Source organism: Trachemys scripta, chromosome 2, assembly GCF_013100865.1.
Source record: "Trachemys scripta elegans isolate TJP31775 chromosome 2, CAS_Tse_1.0, whole genome shotgun sequence".
NCBI classification, from domain to species: Eukaryota; Metazoa; Chordata; order Testudines; family Emydidae; genus Trachemys; species Trachemys scripta.
Window position 1 is genome coordinate 153,347,439 of NC_048299.1, and position 24,039 is coordinate 153,371,477.

Consider the following 24,039-nt stretch of genomic DNA (forward strand, 5'->3'; position numbering starts at 1 on the left):
TGAATGGGGGCCTTTTTCGTTGTCTTTTAGAGCCATCCTATAGAATCTCGTACTGTATTTACACAGCGTACGAAAACGAGCCTTCCAGCCTGATTTGCTAGACCTGGGCCAGCAAGGCTCATGCTAGCACTCTAAAAATAGCTGCATGGACAGTGCTTTGAAGTTGCAGCTTGGTCTCTGTAGGCTAAGGAGACCCCAAGTCTCTTTTGAAAATGGGACCTAGGCTTTTGAAGCCTAGATCCTTAAAGGTATTCCTAATTTCCAGTGATTTCAATGTAAGTTAGGTGCCTAAGTCCCTGTGAGGATCTGGGCCCTTAAGTCAAATAGGCACTTTTGCAAATTTTTTACTCCAGATGTCCAAATGTTTTGCTGAATCAGGTGACGATTACTCACATGCTTAAAGATAAGAGTATCCTTACATCCTTCACCGAATCGGGGTTTTTTGAAATGTAATGTGCCCCTTCCTGCCTCCAACTAATGCTCATTTCTGAAATCAATGGAGCAGAGCCCATTGGCACCAGCTGGGGATCTATCCCAATTATTGACTTTACTGGCAGTTATTCATATCTTGGCGATTTGGGGAGGAGGGAGAGAATCAGACCCAGGGAGTATAATACACATGGCTTTCTTCATCCCCTTCTGCTCATTCTCTGTACCTGCACCAACTGGCTCCACAAGGGCAGGAGTCAGCGCTGAATTTACCAATTTATTTGGAATCCGTGCCTGCCAAGTCCCTTTCACCTAAGTAAACTCTCCCAGTCCGTGCTTTTGCTGGTTGATTTCAAATGCCAATCTATTTATCTATTTCTCTCTCTTTTTTCCTCCCCGAAGGCAGAAGATGTTCAGAGCAACAAGAAAAGGGAAGAGAGGTATGAAAAGATTAGTTTGATCAAAGGAATCTCATGTCACACCAGAAGATTGATTTTCCTCTTTTCCCGGACTGTCATGCCCCTTCTCTCTTTGCTGGTTCTGACGCTATAGCAGAGTTCACTTTCCCATCACTTGCCATGCTCTGTGTGTGTGTCTTTTGATTATGACTTGTCTCCTTTTAATATCATCTAAACAAGGCACTGTCATGTTCTTTCTGCTCTCTCTCTCTCTCTCTCTCTCTGACCTATTCCTTCCGTGATGGGTACTGGAGAGATGCTCAGTTGTCACGCTCTCCTAGCAGGCAGGAGTCTCTCTCTGCTCCTCTGCATTGTTTAGAGAGCAGCTATTAGAAAGAAGCACATTCTTAACATTTAAAGACAAACCGATACTAAGCTGGGTGTCTCTTTTGTTTACACCAGCACTGAATCTTAACATATGATTATTCCCTGCTGTGCCACAGAGTGCATGCTGGGAATTTGATGGACTGGGAGAGGCATAAAGCAATAATATTTTAACACTTGGTATCAAATCACCTTTTGTTTAATGGGGATAAAGAAACAATCCAATTTTAATAATGCCAGCTCACCACGTATGTCTAAATTAAATGGGAACTGGAGATGAGAGGCTGGTAAACAATGTTGCCTACCAGCAGGAAAACAGCTCTTAATCCCATAAATCACTAAGGGAAATTGCTAAGGATATATCTCAGACAATTAAGCCAATTTAGGCCTGACAGTTGGGAAAAGCTTAGTAATAAACCGTGGCATTTCAAAGTGGAGTTTTATGATTCTGTAGAATTCATGCACACAGCTCCCCTCTTTAAAGGCCTGGATTTGAATGTCTATGACTTCACAGGGCCTCCTCTCCAGGCCTGGTACAAGCAGAGCTGCAGTTCCCTGGAAGTTAATAGAGACGCATTTGCTTACACAATAGCTGAATTTGATGCATGTCCAAATGCATAGAATGGTCCTTCCCCCCCACATTCTGATACAAGCAGAGAGAGAGACAGCATGCCTTCAGATAGTAGTTAAGGCCTCGGTCCCAGAGCAGGATTGAGACCTAAAGCCTAAAGCCTCTATCCTTCCAAGACTTATGCCCATTCACTTAGACTCATAGACTTTAAGGTCAGAAGGGACCATTATGATCATCTAGTCTGACCTCCTGCACAACGCAAGCCACAGAATCTCACCCTCCCACTCCTGTAACAAACCCCTAACCTATGTCAGTGAGACTGCTCACCGTATGCAAAGTTAAGCATGTATATAAGGTAATGAAGGTGATAAGTCATTACAGGACTAGGGGTTGATGATGTAATGTCCATTGCTGTCCTATACTGGATGGAATGACTGAGCTTTTCTAGAATAGGGGATTACCCCGCCTGAGACTATATACCCCAGTTCTACTACAGATAATAGAGATTCATTTAGCTCAAGTAGTGATACTGCCCTGTATTCTGGAAGCTGAGGACCCAGGGTTCTCTTTGCAGAGGCTTAGTTTTGCTTGCAACTATGGTATCCCATGCTTCTAGCCATATGTACGTTATATCAGTGGTTCTCAACCAGGGGTACGCAGGTCTCTTTCAGGGGGTACATCAACTCATCTAGATATTTGCCTAATTTTATAACAGGGTTACATAAAAAGCACTAGCAAAGTCAGTACAAACTCAAATTTCATACAGATAATGATTTGTTTTACTGCTCTATATACCATACACTGAAATGTAAGTACAATATTATTTATATTCCAATTGATTTATTTTCTAATGATATGGTAAAAATGAGTGTAAGTATTTTTTCAGTAATAGTGTGCTGTGACACTTTTGTAGTTTTATGTCTGATTTTGTAAGCAAGTAGTTTTTAAGGGGGGTAGGCAAGACAAATCAGACTCCTGAAAGGGGTACAGTAGTCTAGAAAGGTTGAGTGCCACTGCGTTGTATGTCCTGGGCTCAAGGAAGGGCCAGCACTGCTATACAAGGCTGTAGAAGTAAAGAGATCTCCTCTGGAGGAGCTAACACAGTATACCCATCTTCTCCTGCCACCAGAAAATAAAGCATAAATAAATAATAATTAAATAAATCCCTAAGAAGTCAGGTACTAATCCATGTTTTCTAATACTGGCTGCGACTCGCTTCAGTCATCTTCTCGGTTTTTTACAGGTTACGCCTCCAGCTCACCAGGTGCTCCCATGACTGTTTCAGAAGGCTCAGCACATTTGTAAGCTGACCCTGGAATTCAGCTCTGACACCACCAATATCAGACATTTTGGCATGAATATCAGGTAGGTCAGAATAGTGGAACATTTTCTATTTTCATGTTGCATTAAGCTACACTTTTCTGCTTTCTGGGGCTGTAAAGGATGTTACTGTTTGGCCCCTTTTTAATCTTGTTATAAAACTTAGTAACTTTCATCTTTCAAGAAAAGACAATTCTAGACCATTGTACACCTTATGAAAAGGTTACATTGAATTTAACAAGATTGAGAACTTTTTTTTTTCCAGAAAGGGCTCTGATACCCCACTTCTTGGCACTGTGTGGAAAGAAAGAATGTTTTAAATAACTAGTGCAAGAGAATACTATAGCAGGGATTTTATTTTGATTAAATACTGTATGCTGGTTTAAATATTCTCTAGAAGAAATCACAATCTCTACTGAATGTTACAGGATTTTAGGGTAATTTCTGTGGAGCTCTGTGAAATTTCTATAAAATCCAAATGTATATTTTTGATATGGCTGAAATCACAGATATCAGAGTTAAAAAAACAACCTGGTAGATCTCACCAACCCTTCAGACAATGCAGCATTAATAGATGCACAGATTTTAAGGCCAGAAGGGACAACTATGATCATCTAGTCTGACCTCTGGTATAACCTAGTGATTCTTGCATCTAGCCTGTATATTATGGTTGAGCTAGCACATATTTTTTAGCAAGGCACCCCATCTTGAACTAAAAACTCCAAGTCATTCCTTGGTAATCTGTTCCACTGATTAATTACCAGCAATGTTAAAGATGTACATCTTATTTCCAGTTTGAATTTTACTGATTTCACCTGCTAGCCATTGGATCTTGTTATGCTTTTGTTTGCTGTGGTATAGCTCAAATACTTTAGCTAGTGCTCAAAATACACAGAGTTATAGCAGTGTGTGTGTACACAGGGGTGCACTACCAGGAACCATCCCTCTCACAAGAAAGCAGAACAACCCGCCTGGCACATTGTTAGTATATTGTATGGAACAACATTCTTTTATAGAATGCTGGCGGAGGGACAACCACTGACTGTGGATGGAACTCAGAACATGGTTATTTGAACAGCTAGAAGAGATTAACTAGTAGAAAAAGTCAGAATGTAACTGATGATAATTGAAGGCTAATTAATCTCATCAGCTGGTAAGTGGCCAACAGTGGCCACATAAAAGGGAGACTGAAATGGCAACTGGGGAAAGAGATTTTCTTGAGGGGGTGGGTTGTGGGAAGATATCTGGTTTCCCCCCCTTCTTTTTGAATAAGCCCTAGGTGTAAAATGGTCTTATTATATCTACATTTACTTCTCACAGTGGGGATGATGGGCACAAAGAAAAGTGATTTATGATAATCAGTTTTGTAGATGTTGCTGGGGTGATTAAAGCAGGGCTGACCAGCAAGCCATTTGAAGCCCTCTTTGTCCTGCCTCTCATCCATCTTCCATCAGCAAACCTGAGTAGCTCCCGCCATCAAAAGCTTAATTTACATCTTCCTTGATTCGCTGTTCTCCCCACAACCTTTGCAATATGCTCCACAGCTTGAACACCTCAAGTGTAACAGATGAATTTTTAATCTGTGAAAGCAAACATTCTACATATCAATACAGCTTGCATTATCCAAGAGCATGGTCCAGATGGGGATTTCTTTTTTTGGTCTGGGCTGCTAGGTAATAAACAGGCATTTTTGTTTTTAAAAAAAGAAAAGAGTGAGATCAGATTGTATAGCTGATTTCAACAGATTGATTTTATCAGCCCTCCACAGAGCTTTGATAGCTCTCTGAGTGGCTGCACTATAGGGAACATTGTAAAGAGATTGAGCAGCAACCCTTTGGTTTCCCAGTGCAATCAAGCAAAGGCTCTGAATGCTCTGGTATAAAAACCCAATAGATGCAAACATGAAAACCTTTGTTAAATTGTTTGCTGCAAAGATTAGAAAAGTTCAAAGAATAAGTTTCTTAAATTGCCCCCTTTTTTTTTGTTTCCCCACAATAAACTAAGAAGAACAAAATGAAATAGCAGAAGTAGTGTCTTCTGTGATGCAAATGCCATAGTCAGAGGCTAAATATGAATAAACAGTCTTTGTTAAAAGAGCCTTTTTGCTGCTTTGCTTCAGCTTACTATGAACAACAATATAATATAGAGCTATATTTCATAATCGTCATGTGAGGCTCTCAAAGTGCTTTACAAAGTAGGGAAAGCATTGGGAGCCTCATTTTACAGATGGAGAAACTAAGGCACAGAGGCCCCATAATTACTTGCTGCCAGAGTTTCTGTCACCTTCCTTTGGAACAGCTGATTCTGTCTGTTGTAGGAAATGTGGCTAGTTGGACCACTGCTCTGATCCAATCTGGTGATATAGAATCATAGAGTTAGATGGGACCACAAGGGTCATCTAGTCTAACCCACTGCCAAGATTCAGGATTTGTTGTGTCTAAACCATCCAAGACAGATGGCTATCCAACTTCCTTTTGAAAACCTCCAGCAAAGGAACTTCTGTGTCCCTCAATATGAACTGTCAAGCCTAGATCAGATTGGGAAAGAACCCAAGAGTCTTGACTAGTGCACATCACTAATCAGCATTACCTCCTGCATAAAACATACATTTGAGATCATACTGAACTTTCATGCATTAGCTGTGCATATTGTGGGCCTTCCCTGTACACAAACTTCCACCACTTTAACTAAAGGTACATATTTAAGTTCATTTTGTTAAGCCATGCAAAACCCTATGCAGACATCTTCTTTCTATTTAAGAGTAGATTGTGTCAGTTTACTTAAATTGATTTCTTACAGACGTAATCTAAACTGAAATAAGACCCTTGTACACTGAAATCTACACTAGTTTAACTAAACTGGTTTAAGTTAAACCAGTGAGTGAAACATCCTTAGGCCTTAAGCCTGCAAGATTGACATCTCCTATAATGCAAAAATTTACCCTGGATCACCTGAGCAACATTTGGCAATGCCACCATTGTGCGGATTGCAATCTTGGTACCTCCACAGCACTCCTGCAAGTTAGAAATTTCACTTACCGCTGCTGATCAGGATTGGCCAGGGATGTCACTAAGTGTCTTCTGAACTTCAAAACACAGGGTCATTTTGTGGTATAGGAGATTATGGCAACTATATCCACTTTAAGCCATACTTCTACTAAGATGCTTAATAGAATAGGCTTCAGGGTCTCCAGTTGCCTACAGATTATTCTTTTGGTTATTACTAGGCTATTGGTTGTCAAGTGATTTTTCTCAGATATGACCATGAGGGCCTTATATGTATCTTAATAGATGAATAGTGGCCTGTAGTCATCTCCAAGTTCATCACTATGGAAGCCATTGTAATGTCACAAACAAGACACATGCTCGCAGATCTCTGAATGAATTGGGCAGGAAGATGATTCTCTTCTCTTCCCCTGGTTCGACTGAAGAGCTCAGATACCATGACTTACTATATAAATACCTAAATAAAATTGAATATTGAGGTTCTTATAATGTACCCATCATATTGGTATCTGAGCACCTGAGAAAGCTTGTATAGAGCAGAGGCAGTTTCTGATTACATAATAATCTCCAGCAAGGAATCACCGACAAATATTGGTTAAATGGAGTTTTCAATAAACATTTTATTTGGGATTATATGCCAGAGTGTGGCATTCATTATGTTTAAAATGAGTTCAGAAGTAAACTGACAGGATAATTTAAACTGGAAGTCTCTCCTTTAAATAGTTTTCTGTTCATTATTAAAAGCATATGGAAAAGCCCTGTAGAACTGAATAGCGACAAAACCACTAAAGCGCCCCAGAAATTAAATAAGCTTCTATAGGAATTACTCTGCAAACTTACAGAATTTAATAGAGAAGGAGCTCCTTTCTATAAAATTTTTACACCAGCCCACAAAGTAATAGAGAATGATTCCTCCTACTGTAGAACTCTTTATGGTTTTCACATTCCATAGAAAGGTTACCTTTCTCTATTAAATTCTATAGTATTTGTCCACGAAGAGAACATTTATAGAAGAGCTTTGCTCTCTAAGAATTCAAAAGTATTCTCACTATCTGGCTAGCAAAGTGGGACAAATGGGTTCTACTTCCTGATCTGCCTGATTCAGAGCAGAGTTTGTTATCCCTGGGACTTGAACTTGGGTCTCCCTCATTCTGTGCACGCATGAGTTCTCTTGCTCACTCGCGCTCTCACTCAGAGGGTCCTGGGCCCCAAAAAAATCTCCTGAAACTGATACATCTCTGCAAAAAAGTTTGTGCTTTGAAGCAATTTCATTTGGATCAGCCCTATTACACTGCTCTACAGCCAAAATGCTTCTGAAATAAATGTAGTCAAACTTTACTAATTCTGGGTCGCTGAGAACGAAAATGATGCTTAATTGTTGATTGGTTCTAGTTTTCAAGATGTGCTATTGGGTCAGTATATACGACCCTTGACTTGGGAATGGTGGAGGATAAGTGAGTTATAAAGGGAAGGGATCTCAATTTAAACCAGAAATGATTAAAATACATCTTTGACTGGATCTATGAATAAATCTATGACTGGGTTTGGACAGTACTTGCTTTTTAGGCAAAACAATGAATGATGCAATCTGAAACTGGTATTGCGTCATACATGATATGAATTGCATCATGTTATTCCTAGAAGTCATAGATGATACAATCATAATGAAGCTTACATCACTCTGCTGAACAAATTGCCCTATATCAGCTCTAGAAATCATACAGTGTCGTGCTCTCTTATTTGTCAGTGCTTGATTTTGCAAAGGGAGACATTTCTGTTTAGCCAAAGTGAGCAGAGATGCCTCGTACTTGTGTGAACAGTGCAGATAACTTCTGCTATGTTTGTGGTGAAGTGACTTTTGCATCACAAAAAGGCAGTATAACCACTATGGTTAAGAAAGCCTATCACCTTTATTTTGGCTGCAAAATTGGAGATCAGGACAAGAGGTGGGCCCCACACATGTGCTGCAACACTTGTGCAACAAATCTTTGCCAGTGCTTGAACAGGAAAAGGAAATCTATGCCTTTTGCAGTGCCAATAATTTGGAGCGAGCCAACAGATCATACCAGCAATTGTTACTTCTGCATGGTGCCTCCAGTTGGGAAAGATGTATCAAAGAAGAAAAAGTGGACTGTGCATTATCCAAACATTCCATCAGCTATACGCCCAGTACCCCACGGAGAAGGACTGCCGGTTCCTGATGCACCAGAATCATTCTCACTTGAGTCAGACAAGGAAGAGGATGAAACTTCTGGTCCTGAACCATCAATGTCACAGGACCCACATTTTCTCCCATCCTCCTCCTCTGAACCACACCTCCTACACAAGGTGAACTGATTGACCTTGTCAGGGATTTGGAACTACCCAAGAGTAAGGCAGAGCTGTTGAGCTCCAGACTACAGCAGTGGACTCTCCTGGCAGGTGATGTTAGGGTTTCCATGTTCCGTGACCGTCAAAAGGATCTTGTCCCATTCTTCTTCATGGAAGGTGATCTTGTAGCCTGCAACAACATCGATGGTGTGATGGCAGCCCTCAACATCATTCACGATCCAGATGAGTGGAGACTCTTCATTGATTCATCGAAGACGAGTCTTAAAGCTGTTTTACTGCGTAATGGCAATGTTTTGCCATCAATTCTAGTTGGTCATGCAGTCCATATGAAGGAAACCTATGACAACATGAAACAACTTTTGAGGTGCATAAACTATGACCAACATCAGAGGCAGCTTTGTGGCGATTTGAAGGTTGTTGCTCTCTTGCTTGGTCTGCAGACTGGATACACAAAGTACTGCTGTTTTCTCTGCAAATGGGATAGTCGTGCAAGAGATTCCCACTACATCAAGAAAGATTGGCCACTCCGACAGTCATTGGAGCCTGGGAGGAAAAGTGTTCAGCATCCACCACTTGTTGAATCAAGGAAGATTTTGTTACCACCCTTACACGTCAAGCTGGGTCTGATGAAGAACTTTGTCAAGGCCATTGACAAAACACAAGCAGCTTTCAAGTACCTCCGTGGAAAATTTCCAAGGTTAAGTGAAGCTAAGATAAAGGAAGGTGTCTTTGTTGGTCCTCAGATTCGTGAACTTCTTCGAGATGATAGATTTGAACATGCACTGTGTGGCAAGGAAAAGACGGCATGGAAAGCCTTCCAGTTAGTGGCAATAAATTTTCTCGGAAACAACAAGGCAGACAACTACAGGTTGTTGGTGGCATACAAAAGCCTTGGTTGCAACATGTCACTAAAGATAAATTTTTTGCACTCTCATCTAGATTTTTTTCCACCGAACTGCGGAGCAGTGAGCGATGAGCATGGCGAGCGATTTCACCAGGACATTGCAACAATGGAGAAACGCTATCAGGGCAAATGGAGCCCATCAATGCTTGCAGACTATTGCTGGACAGTGACAAGAGACGCTCCATTTAATGCATACAAGAGACAAGCCAAGAAGCGCCGAGTAGACACTGAATAGGACTAAATTATGTACATAATAGTTTTTTTGCCTTTTGTTTCATAATAAATGTTATTTATATAACCCTTTTGCTGATTTTTAAAGTGTTACATAAACAGGACAGGTGACATATTATCATGTAAAGCAACCATAAGCACATGAAAAGACCTAGGTTTACAAATTTTAATTAAAACTCTACTATCTACGCAATATACATAGACATAAAATGTAAAAACTTAAATATCTTAGAAACAGTAGCCAGTTGTTTTAATTGTCATATTTGAATTCAGCACATCAAAATACATAATAAATAGCACATTTTATCTCTGAAGCAGACAACTTCTCAAAAATTGTAGACCAGTGTTATTTATCTGTTTGTAGTGCAGTAGTGCCTGGAGGTCCACAACCAGAGCCCTGTTGTGCCAGGTGCTGTACACACACAAAAGACGGTCCCTTCCCCAAAGAGCTAACAATCTAAGTAGATTTCAGTGGGACTTGACTCCAAAGTAGTAGCAAACACTACCCCTGATAATAAGTGTTTGCTATATTGGGCCCATAAGCCTGCAACATTGACCTTCCTTATAACAAGATTCTAGATGCAAAAACTTACCTTAGATTGCCTGACCAACACCTGAGGGTGCTGTCATTGGGCAGATTGCAATATTGTCATCTCCACAGTGCTGGTGCAAGTTAGAACATTTCAAATCAGGAACTATTCACTCGTCCCTGGAGAGTATTTATTGTTGAGCTGGTTGGATGAATAATTAGCCCATCTTTAGAAGCTGTTCTACCAGAGCTTGTACTGCTTGTTGTTTATTATGGAGAGACAGTTTCATCATCCCCATTTAGATTCATTTTAGAGCTTCGAAGAGCAATTTGCTGTTTCTAATTATTTTCTTTTTGTAACTTAAGATAAAAATATTCAAAAATGCATTTTTAATATTTTTAGACATATCCCTTTCACGTCCAATTATACATAATGGCCAGTATTCCATGGAGCCCTCAAGAACAGCCCCTGTTAGGACTGAAGAGCAGTCAAGCGCAAAATACATTGTAACAAGGTCACAAATGCTGTAAATTACCAGGTTCTCATTCTTGCATGTATCTCACAGTATGCTGAGAGGGTTTCACTTAATTAAATGTGAAAAGTCACAGCTCATATTAAATTAGTCCAAAGCATCAGCGCTATTAAACATGGAACATATGCAATTGCACCACATGGGGATGCGCATCTCCAATAATACCGTTGTTGTTCACTTCTTATTTTTCACCCACTCTTTCCTACAACTCTCACATGGTTTTTTTTTCAGATCCTGATGCAAAGCCCTTCAGAGTAGGGTGAGCATAGGTCCCGATTTTATAGGGACAGTCCTGATTTTGGGGTCTTTTTCTTATATAGGCTCCTATTACTCCCCAGCCCCTGTCCCGATTTTTCACATTTGCTGTCTGGTAACCCTACTTCAGAGTTAAAGGGATGACTTCAGTGGGTTTTGAATCAGGCACCTGTATAGGCAAATGGGAACCTTTTCTCCACTAATATCTGACCCAAAGCACTAGAACCAGTGGAAGGGATAGCCTCACCACCTCTTCCCTCTAGATGACAATTCCCACCGGCTTTACCATAGACTTTCCAGCTTTGCACAGTAAATTGGTCAAGAGATGAGACAGCATTAGATGGGTTTAATGAATGGTGTTAGATAGAAAGTCTGCTGGAAGAATGTGAGACAGCAATAGGGGAAGGAATAGCCAATAAACTATGCATCATAACATAAGATGATGGGCTTCTTGTAGAGTCTTCTGAGTCTACCTTTGTGTGGAAGGTTAGAGAGTTGACACTTCCTGGCTGATCACATGACTCCTTGGGGACGAGTATAAAAGGAACAGGAAGGTGGATTAAAAGGGAATTAAAGGGAAAGGTGTGTCCTGTGCCCTACTGGCTGGCTGGAATAGGGAAAGAACCTCTGGCAATGTTGCTCAGTGTTTTCAGCTGATTTGCTTTTGTTATGTGATTACTGCTTCGTGAACAATAAAACAAGCCTCAGGAAAAGTGTCTTAAAAGGACTAATGCTTGGAGCTTTATTTCCATTTTCTCACTGGCGAAACCACCTACCATTTTACACTTGGGTCCCCTTTTCTTGTTTAGTATTGCTAAGTTGCCATCATGTCCTGCCATCCATCTTAACCTGTACTTTCACCGTTATGCAGACAATGCCGAGACCTGTGATAGAACCATAAGGCTGCATCCTACCATAGTTTAAGTGGAACTCCCCATTGAAAGCAAAAGCCCATAGAAAACAGAGATGGAAAACTCCTATTAGGTCACTGTCCGACCATTGGCCTCTGTTGGTGCAGGATTGTTCCCTATCTAAACTATAAGCTCAGGGGCTTTGGCCTGTCCAAATCTAAATCCATCCTGCATTAATGTTACTAAGAGAGCTGTCCTGCTTCCATTCGGCACTGCATCCTGATACTAAATTGTGGTTTCAGCATGGATTGACTATTTCACATCATAGTGATGGAGGATGTCACATACATTTATGAAACAAAGTATGAATAAGACAGGTGATGGGAGTGGCTCCTAAAATGGGGTTTTCCCCCTTTTCCTGATCATTTTCCAATATGGATTTGTGGGGGACCCTACTATTTATTACTTTCCATTGTGAAAACTAGCCATTCATTCCTACCCTTTGTTTCTGATCTTTTAACCAGTTACTGACTCATGGAAGGACCTTCCCCTCTTAGCCCAGAACTGCTTACTTTGCTTAAGAGCCTTTGGTGTGCTCAGATAAAGCACAAAAAGAAGATTACAAAAGGGCATCATGAGAACCATCATTGGTTCCTTTAACACCTTGTCAGATTCCCAAGTTTAATGTGCCATTTATTTTGTTTTGGAGCTGACTGACTCATTTTGTTTGCTCTTGGTGTTGCTTGTAGAGCCTTGTTCCTTCTACTTTGCGTTGTAATCTTTGTAACTGACACATTTCACTGTCACAGCAACAGGCAGTACAGAAAGTAGCCATGCACTTTAATTAACGAAAGTCTTGCTGGGTGGGATCTCATGATATCCAAAGGCTCAGATGTTTTTGTAAGGCCTGGATTCTGTTGGGGCTACCATAGTATAAATAATGTTTGCCTGGATTTCAAAGGTGCTGAGTACCTCTAGCTCCCATTACCTTTAATGGGATTGCAAAGGTGCAGCAACTCTGAAGTGCAATGATTGTGCTCCGTCTTGCTCGTTGAGACCTGAATAGGCTGATGATATTCCATAAACTGCAGTCTGTGAGACTATGGGAGCTAGAACCTTGTACGCATTCCTGTTCCTGGCAGGGGAACCTGTCCCTCCTTCATCCTTGTAAAGCTTGGTCTGCTGCAACTTTTGTAATTAAATTAAAGAGGCACCTGCCTACTGCTGCATTTGACTTTTTAATATTTATAGCTGATTCTGTAAGGCTTCTAGAGACCTCCACTGAAGGGCAGATGCAGCATAAATGGATCTGATTGCTGTGATGCAGCTGATGGTGCTGTGGCACTGACCTTTGAGTCATACTTGGGCTGAGCATTATCTTTTTCTTAGAAAGAGCATGATAAACAATATTTGTTTTGCACTCTAACCAAACGAATTCTGCAGCCATCTGCAAATGGATCAAGTGGAAATCAGCTTCTTTTCTTTACTCCATCAGTGTTGACCATTGATGTAGCTGATAAGCATAAAGAATTCATTCTTCCCAGTAATTATTATTTTTATTAATATTATGGTGGCATTTAGGTGCTCCATAGAAAATCAGAGTCTTATTGTGCTTACTGTAGGAGGCCATCCCTTATAGCCTAGATAAGACAAGTCATGGAAGAAAGGAAGGATTATCACCCCCATTTTATAATTGAGGAGCTGAGAAACCGAGATTAAAGGCCTACTCCAAAAACATTGAAATCAATTCTCTTATTGACCTCAATAGGCTTTGGATCAGGCCATATGTGACTCATGCAAGGTCATGCAGTAAGTCTGCATTAGAGCCAGGAATTGGACTGGGAATCAGGAGACCTAGATCTAATGTCTTAATGACAAGACAATTGTTTTTTTCTTTTCCTTGCATGTCCATTGCCAACTTGTCTTAGGAGATTGGTTTTTTTACATCACCTCACAGAAAATTTTCAGAGATGTCTAGATTTTAAGGCCAGAAGGGACCATTGTGCTCATCTGGTCTGACTCTTGCATAAATAACAGTGGCTGTAGGACTTCCCTGAAGTGCTTAAACTAGAGCAGAGGTTGGCAACCTACGGCACACGAGCCGATTTTTGGCACACGAGCCGATTTTTGCCTGGCACACGGCTGACAGCCAGGGTCCTGGCTGCTGGCCTCGCTCAGCCTGCTGCTGGCCGAGTGAACGGAACCACAGGCTGGCAGGAGGCTGAGCGGGGCCGGTGGCCAGGACCCCAGACCAGCAGCAGGCGTGCCCCCTGGCTCCCCTCTCACCACGCTCAGGTTCTGCAGCTCCCAGAAGTGTGAGCCACTGGTGCCCCTCCCGGAGCTCCCCCCCCTCCCGCTGCCTCAGCACTCTGCGGGGGAGGGGCTGTACGTGTGGCAGCTGGGCAGCGTGTTTTGCCTCCACATGGAGCCAGCGTCTGACCAGCATGGGCATGGTAAGGGGAGTCCCGGAGGTCTGTCTGGGGGCAGGGGTGTGGATAAGGGTCGAGGCAGTCAGGGGACAGGTAGGGGGTAGGACCCTAGGGGGGCAGTTAGGATGGGGGGGTTTCAGGAGGGGGCAGTCCGGGGACAAGGAACAGGGAGGCTTAGGTTAGGGGGTGGGGTTCTGGGGGGCTGCTAGGGGCAGGGGTCCCAGCAGAGGGCAGTCAGGGGCAAGGAGCAGGGTTGGGAGTTCTGAGGGGGGCAGTCAAGGTGCGGGAAGTGGGAGGAAGTGGATGGGGGCAGGGCTCTTCCCCCCCCCCCCCCCGTCCTCTCTTTTGATTGTTGAAATATGATAACCCTAGGCAAGGGGGGGGCGCATGGGGGCATTTTAACATGTATTACTGGCATGCGAAACCTTAAATTAGAGTGAATAAATGAAGACTCGGCACACCACTTCTAAAAGGTTGCTGACCCCTAAACTAGAGCATATCTTTTAGAAAAGTATCTTATCTTGATTTTTACACTTCTAGTGCTGGAGAATCCACCACAACCCTTGGTAAATTGATTCAGTGGTTAATTACCTTCACTGTTAAAAATGTGCACCTTTCTAGTCTGAATTTGTCTAGCTTTAACTTCCAGACATTGGTTCATCTTATACCTTTGTCTGCTAGACTGAAGAGCCCTCTGTTATTCAATTTGTGTTCCACAGGTAGGTACTTATACATTGTGATCAAATCATCCCTTTACCAACTCTCTCATAAGCTAAATCTTCCCTTTGATAAACTAAACCCTTTTCAAATTATTCCAGGTACAGATTTGGTTAACAAGTATTGAAAACTGCTATGGCTTCTCGTTTATAATTATTGTTCATGTTATGCATAGAGTTATTCTGATCAGGTGAATTCTGTTTCCATTCAGAAAAAAGTGCAAAGAAGGTGGAGGAAAATGTACAGCCCATTACAAATCCAAACTTTGATTTTGATTAATAAATCACTTGAGGTTGGAGGGGAAGCCAGGAGGAAGAAAGCTAGGTAATGAGATGCATCAGGTTTTGCTGACTTATAAAAGCTGCCACCCCAAAGAAATAAAATACAGTCAGCATGCAAAGGGAATAAAAATATGAACTCATCTTGGCTAATGGCTCTGAAAACTAGTATAAAGATATGCATAGATTACTCTGAATCTTAAAAAAACATAGAGAGATACATCCAATTTACATAAAATGTTAACAGTAATCTTAGGGGTGAGAGACTTACTCTGAAACACAGGAATCATTAAAGGGGGTTTGTTAGCAATGGAGTCTTTGTCCTTGAGTGTTTTCTTTGGAGTTCAATTAAACATGCATGATGGTACCCTTCATGCTTTAGTTCTGCTGAGCTCAACTTATATGTACTTTACAGTTCAAAATCACCAAAGCTACCTTTCTGGATAGAACTCTACTCTAATAAAGGAGAGAAAAAAAGAAAAGGGGGTGGGGGAGGAGAAATGTAGAAGAAAATGTTTTCTATGAATTGGGAGATTTGCCAACCCCCAGTATAATGTCTGGAATTGGATGAGTCCCAGTGGTACAAATTTTCATTCTAATCTAGGTTTAATTGTCTTGAGTGATAGGGCTATCACCTGTTCCCTTGGGATGCTATTCCACAATACTAATACATTTCACTTTAAGCAAGTTTTTCCTCATATTCAGCCTTAATTTTCTCTTTTCTTAATTTCATCCCATTGCTCCTAATTATGGGTTTGCTCAATAACTCATTGCAGTCAGTGCATTGACATCAATGGGTTTTAACTCAGATTTCATCACCCAGTTGTACCAATCTGAATAATTCCTTTTTCATATTACTAGGTGAACACTACCTCCTTTGGTTGGCCTTTAGCCAATTATGCATGTTTAGCTCTGTTCACCCTACACTGGAGATGAAGGAGTTAATGGAGGTTTCATGGACCTGCCACACCCTGTTCCAAAGAGGAGCCATGGAGGTGGGTCCTCCAAGCAGCCTAGAGAGACTACCCGGGAAGCCAGTCAGGGCTCAGTCGGCACACATAAAAGAGAGCTGCTGGGTAGCATAGGGTCAGTGCCTGCTGGGCACTCAGGGAGTGAGGACTGTGTCTCTGAGAGGCTGAGAATAGGAGTACCTTGGACAAGCTGCTTGCAGGGACTGGGGGAGCAAGAGGGAACTCCTGGCAGGCTGGCTCCTAGGACTTGCTGGCTCAAGGCCCTGAGAGGATGATGAAGAAGGTGCTGGGGCCATGGGGAAGTGGCCCAGGGCACTTAAATGGCAGAGAAGGAAGTTACAAAGTTGCAGCAAGAAGCTGCTATCTACAGAGTCCCTGGGCTGCGACCTGGAGTACTGGGTGGGCCTGGGTTCCCCCGCTTGCCACTGGGGAAGTAGCAGGATTTGGAATGTGATACTAATTCCACCGTCCCTTGGAAGGGGGAAAATGTAGCTGTTGGAATGGCCAGAGGGCCGAGTCATGAAGAGGACGCTGTGGTACTCAGATTGAGGCAGGTCTTCAGGCAGAGAAGGAGATGGGAGAGGCACCACTACCACTACCCCAGTGGGCAGAGTTAATACCTGTGACAGTCAGCAGAAGGTGCTGCTCTGGTGAGTGAACCCTGTGACAAACCCTTTTATGCAATCCCCAGGAGTTCATCCCTCCGATCCCCGATCAACATTTTTCTGGTCTTTGAAATGCTTCCCATTTTCCCAATATCTTTCTTGGAGTTGCATGTGCCATTTAAATGAATTAGCTATGCCATTTATCCATCATGTGCAGCCACTGAAATTAATTTCCTTGAACTTACTCCCTGGAAAATAGCCCAGCAATCTAGTGTGCCATTTATCAGAGGAATGCAGATTTCAGATGCTTGCACTGACCGATGCTTCTCTTTCTCTCACTTGGTATAAGAGCTGGTTAGAGAGTAAAAAAGGGGATAATATAATCATTAATTCCTTTGGTAGCTGTTGGGGGTCATCTTCCTCATGGGGGTAGTCATTGAAGATCTGATTTTCAGTGATGCCGAGCACGTGCAGCCCCTGTTGATTTCAGCTGGAGTTGTAGATGCTGCTGAAAACCAGGTTTTAGGCCCACTCCCTGCATCCTTCAACTTCCACTTAAAGTAATGTGAGTTAAGGTCACTCAGCATCTTTCAAGGATGTGCTCAGCATCGTGCTAGATAAGATACATCTCTTTCCCATGGCATTGCAATCTAACTAAGACAAGACATAGGATAGCAGTGTGGGAGCCGGAGACTGTTAACAGTGACAAGTTAGGAGGAAAGACTTCCTGGGTGGATGGCTGGGTTTTTAGGGAGAATTGGAAGGAGACAGAATATATTTGTGAAAAGAGGATAAGGAGAGTTTTAAAGGCAGCATGATATAAGATGTGAAGATGAGAATAAGCAAAGGAGATGGAGTGTAAGATTATTGTTGTTGCTAGTTAATGATGCTTTGAATATTTCTTTAAATCTTGGCGAGAGCCTGAAAAAATCTGTCAACTGGTTCAGCAGAGATGAGACCCAACAGTGAGCAGAAATGGCTTTTAGCAGGAGCTGGTATTTATAATCATGAATCAAGGCAAGTTATCATAAAGTCAAATCAATAAAACACAGCACCCCTCTCCAGCCTGGGGCTCAAGCCCATCCTTAAGATCTGGGAATGAAGCCAATTATTCAGTATTATTATGACTCTTGTCACTATTGTTAGTATTACACTAGCTCCTAGAGTACCCAATGAAGCAGGGCTGCCCAGAGGATTCAGGGGGCCTGGGGCAAAGCAATTTTGGGGCCCTTGCCATAAAAAAAATTGCAATACTATACAATACTATATTCTTGTGTGGGCCCCTTCGGGGCATGGAGCAAATTGCCCCACTTGCTCCCCCACACGGGCGGCCCTGGGAAAAATAAACCTTCCGCATCTCGGCACAAACCCAGTTTTGAGAAAACTTCTTTACAAGGTATCACTGGTTCTCAGCATCAGCTAGTGCTAAAAGGCACTAAAGCTCATTAAAAGGGTTGGACAAATATTTTCAGTCAAAACTTTTTTTGGATCGAAAACTAGGAGTTTTTAAAAAGCAGAAAAAATCACGGACAATGTCTGCTTTCCTTCAAAATTTGTTGTGTTTTTTTTAATTGAAAAGCTGAAATTAGTCTGCCAAACCATATTCAGGTTTTGGGGTTTCACAAGTGTATGGCCAAATATTTGCTGCTTGCTGTGTTTGATTGTTTAAAGAAACAATAAAAAAATTCCGCTTAAAAAAATCCAAAACTTTTGAACCACCTCAGCTTGTGACCAAACGCCTGAGCCCATCCAGTCAGAGATTTTTCCAGGTTTCTGATACTCTGCTGGCTTCCTTGACTCATATCTGTCTCCATAACTTTGGGTTCATTTAGGTAAGAACATAAGAATAGCCATACTGAGTCAGACCAAAGGTCCATCCAGCCCAGTATCCTGTCTACCAACAATGGCCAATGCCAAGTGCCCCAGAGGGAGTGAACCTAACAGGTAATGATCAAGTGATCTCTCCCCTGCCATCCATCTCCATCCACCCTCTGACAGACAGAGGCTAGGGACACCATTCCTTACCCATGCTGGCTAATAGCCATTAATGGACTTAACCTCCATGCATTTATCTGTTTCCTAGAGACTGGCTCCATGGGGTCCCTCACAAACTGGAGATGGTTACTGTGGGTTTGTCTTAAGTATAGCTTATGTACATACTCCGCGAACTGAGCATTTGAGCTTGTTCTAGAATCTGGGATGAGACTATGTTGTGAAAACTGAAATGCTCAAAATAGCACATGCATGTGAATGGACACAGGGTGCTAAAATTAAATTAACCCAGGGGTTCTCAAACTGGGGGTCAGGACCCCTCAGGGGGTCATGAGGTTATTACTGGGGGTCACGAGCTGCCAGTCTCCAGCTCAAACCCCGCTTTGCCTCCAGCATTTATAATAGTGTTAAATATATAAAAAAGTGTTTTTAATTTATGGGGGGGGGGTCGCACTCAAAGGTTTGCTATGTGAAAGGGGTCGCCAGTAAAAAAAAGTTTGAGAACCACTGAATTAACCCCTCTGGAGCCTCGGGGAATGCAGGGGAGTGGGGGTCTCTCTTGGTAGGGTTGGGAAGGAGGTAGGTGGTGTAGGATATTGCTCTTCTCAAGTGATCCCTCCCGCAATGGCTAATTTTAAATGAAGCTACACTCCCCTGACATGAATCTCCCTATGGCACTGAAATTAAATATAGACTATAATTTGGCATTTGAGAAGTGAAAGGGACGGCAGCCCTAATGGAAAAGCTAACAGCTTGACTCTTCTGCAAGCCTCAAACTGCTGAATGAGCTTTAGGGTAGGGAAGGCTGTGCCTCCCAAACAGCCTGGCCCTGCCCCGTATCCAACCCCCATCACTTCCTGCCCCCCGACTGCCCGCCCCCCTCAGAATCCCTGACCCATCCTGCTCCTTGTCCCCTCACCGTCCCCCAGAGATCCCCCCCAACCACCACCCCGGGACTCCACCCCCACCAACCCCCCCTGCTCCCTGTCCCCTGACTGCCCCGACCCCTATGCACACCCCCCCGCTAAGTCCTGACAGACCCCCGGAATGCCCACGATCCAACCCCCCCGTTCCCTATCCCCTGACCGCCCCCCAACCTCTGCCCCCTCCCTGCCCCTTATCCAACCCCCCAGCCCCGGCCCCTTACCCCCGGCTCCCCCCTCACCCGGAGCCTCAGCATGCCGCATCCAGAAGCGCCCCTGGACAATGCTGCAACATGGCTCCAGTGGGGCCTGAGCTCCCGCCGCTCAGCCTGGAGCTCACAGCCCCGCCCCCTTACCACGTGGCTCTGAGTGGGGAGGAGCTCAGGTCCCGCCGGAACCAGGGACGCTCCTGGATGCGCTGAGGCTCCAGGAGAGGGGCGGAGGTGGGGTCGGGCGGGGGCCAGGGAGGGAGCTTCAGCCATTCTCGTGGGGGCCCCTGCAGAGCCCAGGGCCTGGGGCAACTTGCCCCACTTGCCCCCCCCCCCGGGCAGCCCTGCAACGAAGAATGGGTGCCCACTGTTTTGGGTGCTGTACACATCCATAGTAAGAAGCAGCCCCTGCCACAAAAAGCTTACAATCCAAAGAGACAAGGCAGATGAAGAGTGGGAGAAAGGAAGTATCATTAGATCATTTCACATATAGGGAACAGAGGCACAAAGAGATTAAGTGACTGGTACAAGGAATCTGTGGCAGAGCCAGAACTGAACCCACATCTCCTAAGTTCAAGTGTAGGGCTATAACCACAAGGCCACCCATTCCAGGCTCTGAGTCACCCCTGCAGTGAGTATGGAGTACTGCCTTCCAACAGACAATATTGCCCGGTAGCAGCTCAGCGATCATTCCTCACCTGAGAATATCTGTGTGTGAGCAGAGAGAAGGGAAACTAGGGTTTAACACTTTGCTTACCAGGGATCTGAGATTGTTCCTTAATCCCTGTCACAAGATCCCTTCTGACATCCACAGAGAGAACTATTTTAAGCATGAAATTTAAAAATAAAGAAGCCCTAAAGCATTGAATGCAATCCAGATTTATTCTGCAGTGCCTGGGCATTAGCCTGTCCTTCCTAAAGACTCATTCATTACATGATTTCTTTTTTCATAATGCTGTTTCATTTATTTTCCAACTTACTACTTTCTCCTCCAAATGGTCTTAGTGAACTCAAGGCTTATTTGTTAATTACCACTTGTCTTGGCATGCCACATAGGTCCCGTTATTATTATTAATGCATTTACGATCATTTACTGGAGAAGTCCCCTCCCCCTCCCCATGCAAACACAAACACACATTTATGAACAGAGCTAACATGATTGCTGCTCTGCTGCTATGTTTTATTTATTTCCATATAGGTTTGATTCCATCGCAGTTTCTCATTTTTTTTCGGATGTATTATTCATGATTTATACAATCTTGGAGTGCGTGTAGGACACCCTCATTTTATTAGCTGTGCAATAATTTTCAGAGCTGTGTAAAAATGAATGTTTTTTTTTATCCTCCTTCCACATTTTCTCTTTTGAAATTAGTATTTAAAATGGTAAAGAGGGATTGCTATAAAACTTGGTTAAAAGAGTTATTCATTTCTCTTTTAAAACCTTTTTGGAGGAAATGACATTTTACTAAATTGCTATACTAATTACAGGACTATTCTTATTCATATTACAATAGTACCTAATGTTGTTGTAGGTAGTTAGTTATTTGTATGTGAGCTAATGCCTAGTGGACCCTACCACAATTGGAGATGTGTTGTGTCAGGTGCTGTACATACAACATAAAGTAAGAGACAGTCCACGGTCTAAACAAGTTAGAATCTAAACAAACAAGACAGATAAAATAAATATCATCTTTATTTTACAAGTTTGGAACAGAGGCACAGAGATTAAGGGTAATATTTTCAAAAGTGTATAAGTGACTTTTGAAAATAGGACTAAGGCTCCTAAGGCTAGTGTAAGCAGGGTCGACAATGAAGTGCTAGGGTGGCGCAGCTGCACCACTGTAAAGTTTTAAGTGTCGACAAGCCCTAAGTCACGTTGACACTTCTGAAATTGTCACCCACTGTGACTTGCTCTGATACATACAGAGAATCTGTGGTAGAGCTGGGACCTAGCACTGTCCTGAGTTCCCGTACAGTGTCTAAGGCTAGGTCTACAATAAGTGTGTGTGTGGGGGGATCGATTTAAGATACGCAAATTCAGCTACGCGAATAGTGTAGCTGAATTTGGCATATCCTATTGGACTTACCCCGCTGTGAGGACGGCGGCAAATTGACCGCCGCGGCTCCCCCGTCGACGGCGCTTACGCCTCCTGATGAGGTGGGAGTAAGTGCATCGATTCGGGGATCGATTTATCCATCTAGATGAGACGCGATAAATTGATCCCCGAGATCGATTTCTACCCACCGATCTGGGCGGATAGTGTAGACTAGCCCTTAGACAGAAGAATGTCCCTCTCTTCTAATTACAGATCAGGGTCTCATAGTGCTAGGTGTTTTGCAAAACAAGTGAAAGAGGCAGTCCTCCTACAGAGAGCTCACATTTTAGCTCACATACAATAGATAATAAGAACAAACACAGGGACGAATGGGAAGGGGGGAAACAATGGTAATAAGAGGATGGTTTGCATTATAAGGAATAGTCTCAGCTCATCACCTACTAAGCAATGGTCAGATGAATGTGCCTGGCAAGCATTAGAGCACAGGTAAACACTGTCATCTCCAGTTATTAATACCCCAATAAACAATTGACTCTTAAGCAGAGTAAGACAGGGAAGGAGTTTGATTCTAATTTGTCAGAATGGGTAGGCTTGGAATCAGAAATCCAGTCCCACTTCATGCATTTATTTATGACCTCTAATAAGGATCTGTATAATTTGTGATACTTATTTTCTATATGAGGAGGGAGAGGGAGATGAGGAGGGAATAATCATTGTCATTCGGAAAGACCTGTACTCAAGCAAAATGCCATTAGTGGCTTTAAGAAAGGAAGATATCCCTAGGCTCTTCTGGCACAAGGATGCTGAAAAATGCAGAGACTTCGGGGTTGGAAAGGGGAGGTAAATTAAATTGTGACTCCTGTTAGAAAATAACTGGGGTTCATTCAACCATAAATACAAAAAGCAAGTAGTCTTAGTGTAAATAACAAGGATATAAAATCAGTTCAAAGCCTTAGGACAAGGTGGCATTACTTAAACACTGCCATTAAGGGACCGATTAATCCCGCTGAACCACACAAGAAGCTTGAGTCTGATCTCACACCTGAGTAACTCCATTGACTTTAGTGGAGTTCTCCTGATTTGCATCCATGCAAGTGAGATCAGAAGCCATCCAATCACTGCAAATACTCCAAGCTGCACTTGGAGGGCACATGACCAATATTCAGTTATACTCCTTTGCCTTCTAACAAAGCCCTGCAATGCTATTGACTAAGAATGTAAAAGTTTGGTGTCCTTGTCCCAAAGAGCTTATACTGTAAATAGGAGAGACAGACAAAGGGTGAGAGAAAGGAGGGATGATTATTGCTTAAGGACAATGGTTCCTAGGCACGAATATAATAATCCCACTTTACAGATGGCTAATTGAGGCAGGGAGATTAATAGCCAGATTTTCAAAGGTGCTCAGCATCCAGTAGGTTCCATTGTTCTCGTCTTCCTCAGATGGAAAATTCTTTATAAACATTATTATAATTTCCTTTAATGCATGTCGCGTTTATGGTTGGGTAGTGGAACATAACACACATTAATAAAGACCATGCAAGTGATTTTTAACATCAAACCATCTAATAGTACCTGCTACTCTGCTAATGTATTTTCTGTCCATAAAACCAACAGACATTTAACTGCAGCTAGTTTGCTTTATTGCTAAGTATCTCTGTCTCTCCCCATCCATACTGTTCTGCTAGTCTTTGGTCTTCTACATTAGTAAAATTCCACATATTTTTAGACCATGGTCACTTTCAGTTTCCTGGGATACAGAAGAGCAAAATTTATTCCAAGTTCTTGCTCTTCATTTTTTTAAAACTGAATAATTTCTGGTCTTTTTCTCTCTTTCAAATCCCTGGGAAAGTTCAGGTAGAATGTTATCAACAGTATAAGTTATATCCACTCCTGTTCCCTTATTGAGATCTTCCTCTCTACCTTCCAACGTCCCACTCCTCGTTAACGCTACTCTAGATTTCATACTTGCCAGGAGAACTCTTACTGTCAATCTTTTTGCAGTAACTACTTTAATTCCCCCAGAAAGTTTCTGTCATCCTAAAAGTTCAGAGACTTGTTCTATAGAGAGAGAGAAAAAAAAAGATTGCAGTTTCTTTTCAATCATCCAGAATTTCAGG